Here is an 8,191-nt window from a genome sequence, read left to right on the forward strand (position 1 = left end):
TAAGATAGTTACGGATAAAGGATCCTCAGATTAAAATTCATGCCCTAACATACATGTAAAAGCTTTATTGGTTTAATACATGAATAGTAAATTTTGTGAGACAACCACCATTTGGTTTTAATATATATATATATATATATATATATATATATATATATATATATAATAGTGTTTGTAACTACCTATATATTCTCGTTCATATTAAGATCGGCAATTTAGACATGATACACGAGTACATGACATAAACTTATACATAAGGTATATTATTATTTGTATTATTAAATTTAACTTTTTTGTTGTATTTTTTCAACCGCATGTGTATTACACGAGCTATATCTTAGTATAATAATATAATAAGTTATATACCCTAAATGGTTAACCATAAAATGTTATACCAGATAATTGAACACGACGCACATCATTCCAATCCAACATCAAGCAAACGGCGCACAAACCTCTTTTCGATTCTCCCTTTCGGATATCCGCTAGTTCGGTAGTTTCCCTCCACATCACCGGTTCTCGTAGCCATTCTACTCTCCGGTCTACCTCTCTGCATATCTGATTCTCCGGTAGTTCGGACTCCTCGCAGTTGCAATGGCATCACTGGTTTTAACAGGTCTGTGTAATATCGTGTATACCTTGTATTAACAAGTTCGTGTTCGGTGTGGGATATATGTACATGATAAATTTCCGTGTCGTTTACAGGTATACATGTTTCGTGTTCCTGTTTTATCGTGTACGGGTATACACGCTATGCCAACCCTAGTTCATACTGATTTTGACGTTATAAATAGGGAAAACCATCCACCACCCCCCCCCCCCGACTGGGGAAAGTGAATACGGTGTTGTCAACCGTATAAACTTACACGAAAAACCCACCAAAACTACGTAGTTTTGATAAATAAAAATTAAGAAAGAATAAAAAAAAAACCCTATATACCCAAAAAGAAAGCACCAAATTCTTTCATCCTTCCTCATCGTCAATTCTTTCATCCTAAACCAATGAACTGTTTTCTTGTATAGCTCTCCCCAACTTCATTTTTATTGCATAACCAATTTGCTGATTTTATCTAATTATTTAAAGAGAAGGTTGATCATGAATGGAATAATTTAGGTTTAATCCTATCGAATTTAAGTTTATTACTATTGATTAATGAAAAAACTGATCGATTAATCCAGGAACTATATGAAATACTATCACGTCAGAATGATTAATTACTTTATGCTATCCTCATCTTCATAAATCTTCATTTTGAGTTGAGTTGTTAATGTCACACCCCGACCAAAGGCAGCGGAACATGTCGGGGTGCAACGGATTGCCCATGAACACAAGACACTATTAAAGTGACAATATTTAATCAACTCATTAATTTCATTTAATCACAAAAGTAGCGCATCTCGTTCATACAAATAAACACCAAATACAAGAAATATATATTGTTCATTCTTCTAATAACCTAGAGGTATAAAATAGAATGAGGTCTTCAAACTCCGAGTCAAGTAATAACCAAACCTGTAACAATGCATAAAATAATATTTGTCAACATGTATGTTGGTGAGCAATTTCATAGTTTCGAGTATATATAATACGAGCGAAATCCAAAAACGTATATGAGACTATAAATAAAAGCATCAATCGTGGTATATAAAACATATGTAAATGAGGATCATTTCTAATATGTAATAACCGACATACTCGGATAATGATTCCCTATGCTACTTGCATAAGGCTAAATAGTTAGGGGTGCGTATGATCATACTTATTGCGTTCCACAACAACATAAAAATAAACACTTGTGCACGTAAAGCATATGAAACATATAACACACAATAGAGCAAGTATTCTAAGTATCATACACCATAGAGTTTGTGGTTGAATATAGAGTAGGATAAATCGTTCTTGTTTTGGATAAGTATGCATGTTACCCCTAAAGTATAAAGGTTAAAATAGGGGATGAAATGTACTCACGTGAAATAAGTAACTTGAAGGATAGTTTGAGATAAAACGGGGGAAGGGTAAGTTCAACGGCCAAGACCTAGATTGAAAAGAGTCTTGAGTTAGTAGATGGTTTTGGAAACTTTAAAGTAAAATAACCTTGACATGTAACATAAATAATTTAAGTTTGAAGGCTAAAATCTAAACACATGAGGAATTAAAGTAATGATTTTTGAAAAGTAAGTTTACTCGAAGTCAGGTCTCGGTATCCTATTTATTAGTTTTTACTTAACCTTTGTTAAGTAAATATTTGGGTATAATTGCAATATTGCAAAGTTAAATAGATACCAAAACTAGACTTTACGAGTGTTCGGATTTTTCGGTTCGAGACTTGATAACAGGTAAAGCTCGAAGCCGAGGTTCCAAAATGTTATGAGATAACTCAATGAAATCAAAAGAAACTTAACCAAGTGTGTAGTTCAATTAAGAAGAACCTCGACGTCCGTTAAGTATGGCTTATTCATAAGGGGTAAAATGCATGTGATTGGTTAAAATGGTCAAACAAGCTTTTGATAATTGACAATAAAAGTCCCTAAAGTTTGTTTTAAGACATTTTTAAACATAAAGAGGTGTTTTAACGTACCGAAAAGGATGTTTTCTTGATCCGACATTTGTGTAACATAAACGAACATAAAATCCAACATTTTATTAATAACGACCAATCCGAAAGATCAAAACGGGTCGGGTTTTTGATACAAATACAAATACAAGTTAAACCAAAAAAATGACAAACGCTACAGTTAATGTGCAGGGATTCATAAATCTTCATTTGAAAAAGAGTTGTTACTTGTTAATGTTAAGGGATGAAGGAAGTTACATAATGAGATTTAGGTGTTTAAGTTTTTTTGGGATTTGTTAAACATGTATTACTTCAGTTTTTATCAAAACTACGTTGTTTTGGTGGGTTTTTCACGTAAGTTTAGACGTCTAACAGCACCGTATTCACTTTCCCCAATATATATATATATATATGGGAGGGTTATTTTGAGAACCATGGTGAGTTTTAAGGACTTTAAGAACTCAATTTTGAACCACATATTTAATTAAATGATATGAAATATGTGGCTGAGATTAAATTCAATTAAAAAATAAAGCAGGAGAGAGAATAAATATTTTTGATAATTACACAAGTTTAAATGTTAGTTACACATGTGTAAAAAGTCGATTCGGTGTGTAAAAAAATACCGTAATTTTTTGTACATCACTTACACTTACGTAATACACATGTGTAAAAAAAAATTCGAAAAAAAAATTTTGTTACGTTGAGTTCTTTCGAGTTCTTAAAACTCAAAGTGGTTCTCAAAAGAAATCAATCCTATATATATATACACACACACACATATGATAAGTTTGTTGTTGCTAAGTCGTCATTAGGCCACTTGGTGGCACCTAACTTGTCTATAACATTTTGTTTTTATGTTTATTTTATTTTTCGTTTTGGTACCGTAACGAATATAATGGAAGGTGACTAAATGACAAATTTGCTTTTCCTTTTGTTTGGTTTTAAGCCCAATATCATACCGAACGTGACGTAAAACGACCGAATTTGCATAGACTCGACATCTCAATGTACAGGACCGACAACACTCGGTTTACTAACGTCCGAGTTTACCAACCGACACCACCCCATTGGTACACTCAATTTTTATATATTCCCCCCTTTTTTACCGTAACAAAGGTAGCCGAAATCGACCGAATTCGTGTCCGGTTACAGCCTCGATGCTGGGGCCCGACATCTCTTTGGTTTTACACCACTCGGGTTTACCGACCAAACAAACGTCATTTTAAATAATTTATTTTGTTTATATGTTAATTTTAGTAATATATTTTTTTTGGACGATAAGGTTTTACCAATGGTGTGTATAGGATAACAAACGTAAATGATACTAACTGAATTTAAACCGACATAACGCTCGGGTTGTACCTATACTCGTGTTTCAACATTAAGGTTTTACCAATTACCCTGGCACAACGGGCCGAGTGAAAATCTAGTTATATATATAAAAGAGTAGAATGTCGGTGCCACAAGTTCATTTTTTGAATATTATATTAGTTTAGTTACGATATTTATTCAAACATTTTGTTAGTTAAACAACTTGGATTGTGTGGTCTGGTGGCTTTTGCTCTTTCGGTTAGTCTTTAGCTAATGCCTAATGCTCTGTATATGTATGTATGTTGCTGGTTCGAGACCAATAGTAAGCAGCAATTTGTTTCCTCACAACTTCTCATCTGATTTTTTTGTGTGTTTGTTTTTTTATGTATGTGTGCCGATATTTTACGAAGGAATCCGATTATACCTAAAATGTTATTAACATTAATAAGCCAAAAAAGTTTAGCAACTTCTTGGAAAGTTGTTAGTAATGAAAGCGGACACGTCAATCAGGCATGCATATTCCTCACGCTTTAAATAAACAATTTTATTTTTCCTTCTCTTTTAAGTTTAAGTTTGAACAACATTTGAAACCATTCCTAGTATTCGTGTGAGTATTTTCAATACTTTAAATCAATCGTCCATATTGTTATTGATACTATCACTAAGAAAAACAATCACTATAGTAAAACATGAGGTTTTGACAAAGTTTCGAAGTCTCAGTTATTACCTCATGTCGTTGAACCAGAAATTGAATTGTGCGACATAAAGGTTCATTTGACTCGTTAATTTATACAAAGTGTTTATTTGACCAATTTTATTTTTCATAATGTAATGTCTCCTCTCAATTTTGTTGACATGCACACTTTCTGATCATTCCCGACGGGTTTTTCAACTAACAAGATTATACCACACATTATAAAACTGTCAGGTTGTTAACTCTCTTTTTTAAATTGTCGAAGCTGACATGATTTTTTGGGCGTCCAATAAGATTTTTTGGTTTCTAATGAGATTTATATTTTGGACAATTGACAAAATTTGGTTGGTTAAAAACTTCGTCATCTAATGATTAAAAAGTGTGTTAATCAATGCCATTGATAATGGACATTATAAAAAAATGATATATTGTTTTAAATAAGCTCAAATACGAATAACAGTCTCAATTTCATACCTGCCTTGTGACGGTCTCAACTAAAGATGGATTTGATTCTAATGGTCAGTGACTAACGGATGACTAACTCCGTTAGTCTCAGCAGCAACCATCCACTTTCTTCTCCGATCGAACCATGATGGAAACTTGTAACTCACATCAATTCTCCCTAGCAGCGTTACTCTCTCTCTAAAACACATCAGGAAATTAGAAAACGAAGCAACTTTCATCTTCTTCCTTGGGCAAACCCTAGACCCTGAACCCAATTGTATTTTCAAAAATTCGAAATCAATGTTACACGATTTACAAAATAAACACATGACTTTTATTAAGGGGATCAAAATGAGTCGAATAATGCATCAGTTACATCAAATGGTGCACAATTGACGATGGTGGCCTTCGCCGGAGACAACAATGATGGCGTGTCGGTCAAGTTTCAAGTGAAGGGGAAAGTTGCAGGAAAAGTGATCGGAAAGAGAGATAGAGACGGTGTAACGGTGTCGAGAAGAATGGAGGCGAGTTACAGGTTTGCGGCATGATACGGCAGAAGAAAAGGTTGGATTGGTGCCACCTCAGCATAAAACTAAAGGAGTTAATTATCCGTTATACATTTTTAGGTGATGTCACCAAGTGTGAAATTAGAACTACTAAGTATTATTTACTTTTTTTTTAAAGATGAATTTCTTAATCTCTTGTTGGAAGTGGGTTTTGAACTCACAATCTCCCCAAACCTTAGTGTATTAGAAGTTTTGCCTACTATTGGACCACAACCCAATGACACGGAGTATTAAAACTAATATTCAAAACAAAAAAAAAAACTTATCAAATAGACAATGTTTTTACTTTTTTACTTGTCACGTACTCCTTTTGATATTTTCCTTTTAAATAATGAGATTGATGATGTCGTGTCTCGTGACTCATCATGATGATGCTCAGAAATTTTGTTTTCTTTCTCTTATTCTTTATATTTATTAGGCTGAGGGGTGTGGGGCTTCAACGGGGGCGCTAGAGCCCCTCCGCTCGCGCCTCATGCGCTAGCACCACACCCCCGGGGCGCGAGAGGGGCGCGAGCACGAAAAACAAAGCAGGCGCAAGCACCTTCGCGGGACGAATATGGCGTAAAGGGGCATGGGAAAACGTGAAAGAGCCGTTGGACATTTAAATTGAGCCGTTGGGCTCTTATTTAATAAAAAAAAAAAGTTTTTTCTTCCTATATATAACCCATTTCATATAAAACAATTACCACAACTTCAAAAAAAAACCCAAAATCAACCCATCTTCCCAATTTTTTTTTAAAAAATAATGTCGTCGTACTCGTCTGATTCCGACTCCTCCGAAGAGGATGATTTGCTTCTTCATGTAGGGGGAGTTTTGACCGCAACCGTGGTCAATCTCTTGTAAAATCAAGCCCATCAACTGTAACACCCCGACCAAAGGCGGATTATACATCGGGGCGCCACATATTGTTTCATTACTCGTGACACTATTGGGTGTCAATATTTAATAAATACATTCATTCGCGCACGCGCAGGGTAAACAAGATAACATAAATCATCATAAATCAATATATTATAAATCATAATATTCGAACAGCAATAACTTGTCTTGATACATTTTAATCTAGGTCAAAAATAAGGAAAACTTCCTACGTGTCCACAAGCTCCAAAACAGCTACTGCAAACCTGAACATGTGTTAAAATAAAACGTCAAACACTTGCGTGTTGGTGAGAAATCAAGTTTAATACAATACATAGATAACAATAAATCTGCGCGCAACATGTGTATGTCTGGTTTTCAACAAGGGTGTAATCTGATCAGGACCAACTCTAAGATTCATAAGACTGCCAGTGCTCACAATTGAGCTCACAAACAAGACAAACTGTGCATGTGTAAACAAAAGAGAAAATCATAAACGATAGTTCTCCCGTGTTCATCTAATGGTACCATGAGAACTGCGGAATAGACCGACAAGACGGTTAATGATCCACACATACAAATAAACAGCCAAGTCTACGTCCTCAACACATGGGATACTGCGCGACTAAAGTTCATAAACAGTTTAAGACTAAGTTTGTACGAACACATGAACATCCCAAAACATTAAAATAAAAAGGGATTAGGTACGAGATTACTCACTTGATAAATGATGCGGTGTAAGATAAAGCAAGAACCAACTTTAAACAAGCACAAGTTAACCTATAAATAAGATTATTGTTTTAATGATTTGTTTTAAGTCTTGATATAAGTTAGCATAATTAATAAGTAAGTTATTATATATAATATATATATATATTACCGGAAAAGTAGGGCAGAACAGGGAGGAAGACGGAGGCAGAGAGGGAGGCGGCAGAGAGAGCAAGGAGGAGGTTAAATTAAGTGTTTGTGTGTGATGTGTTAGGAAAAATAAGATTATTATTTATAGAGAAACCGTAGGGAACACAATCCCTAGAAAAGGGGAAAAGATCTCCAAAAAGCAAAAGATTCCAAAAGCAAAAGATATCAAAAGATATGGCAGCTGCAGGGGGCAAGATAAAGCTGACAGGGAACAGTAAACAGGCATGGGCGGGTCAGATAAAGGTACTGGTCAAGCATGGAAAAAGCAGATCTCAAAAGATAATGTCAGTTACTTTTTCTGCCAACCAATGGGGTTGGTGCGCATGCTGCGCCGAAAGTGACTTTTCAGACATAAAGCAGATTAGGTCAACGGCTCAAAAGATAAGACATCACAAAAACAAACGGCTAGATTAAACAGAAGAAAACTCAAAGGGTTTAGCGCGAGAAAGCTAAGGCGCGCCGCGGGAAGAATCACATTTCTTAGCGCGTCGCGGGAGGAACTAAAATTCCTAGCGCGCCGCGGGAAGAACTATAATTCTTCGCGCGTCGAGGGATGAACTACGATTCTTAGCGCGCTGCGAGAAGAACTACAAATCCTTAGCGCGTCGCGGGAAGAACTACCGTTCTTCGCGCGCTGCGAGAAGAATTACAATTCTTAGCGCGCTGCGAGAAGAGTTCGTCTCGCGTATCGCTGGAACAGATGGTCTTCACGCAGGCTTCCTTGCAAGGGGTCTGGCGCGTGGAGCTGCGCAGACAACCTTAGGCGGGAAGGAACAAAGGACAAGCAAAGAGTTAGAAGAAAGAGGGAAACAAGGCTAAAGGGCGGGACGGCGACAAGAGG

Source organism: Bidens hawaiensis, unplaced genomic scaffold (genome assembly GCF_021521415.1).
Source record: "Bidens hawaiensis isolate Kalapana, Puna unplaced genomic scaffold, B.hawaiensis_p1.1 tig00061376_1, whole genome shotgun sequence".
Taxonomy (NCBI): domain Eukaryota; kingdom Viridiplantae; phylum Streptophyta; class Magnoliopsida; order Asterales; family Asteraceae; genus Bidens; species Bidens hawaiensis.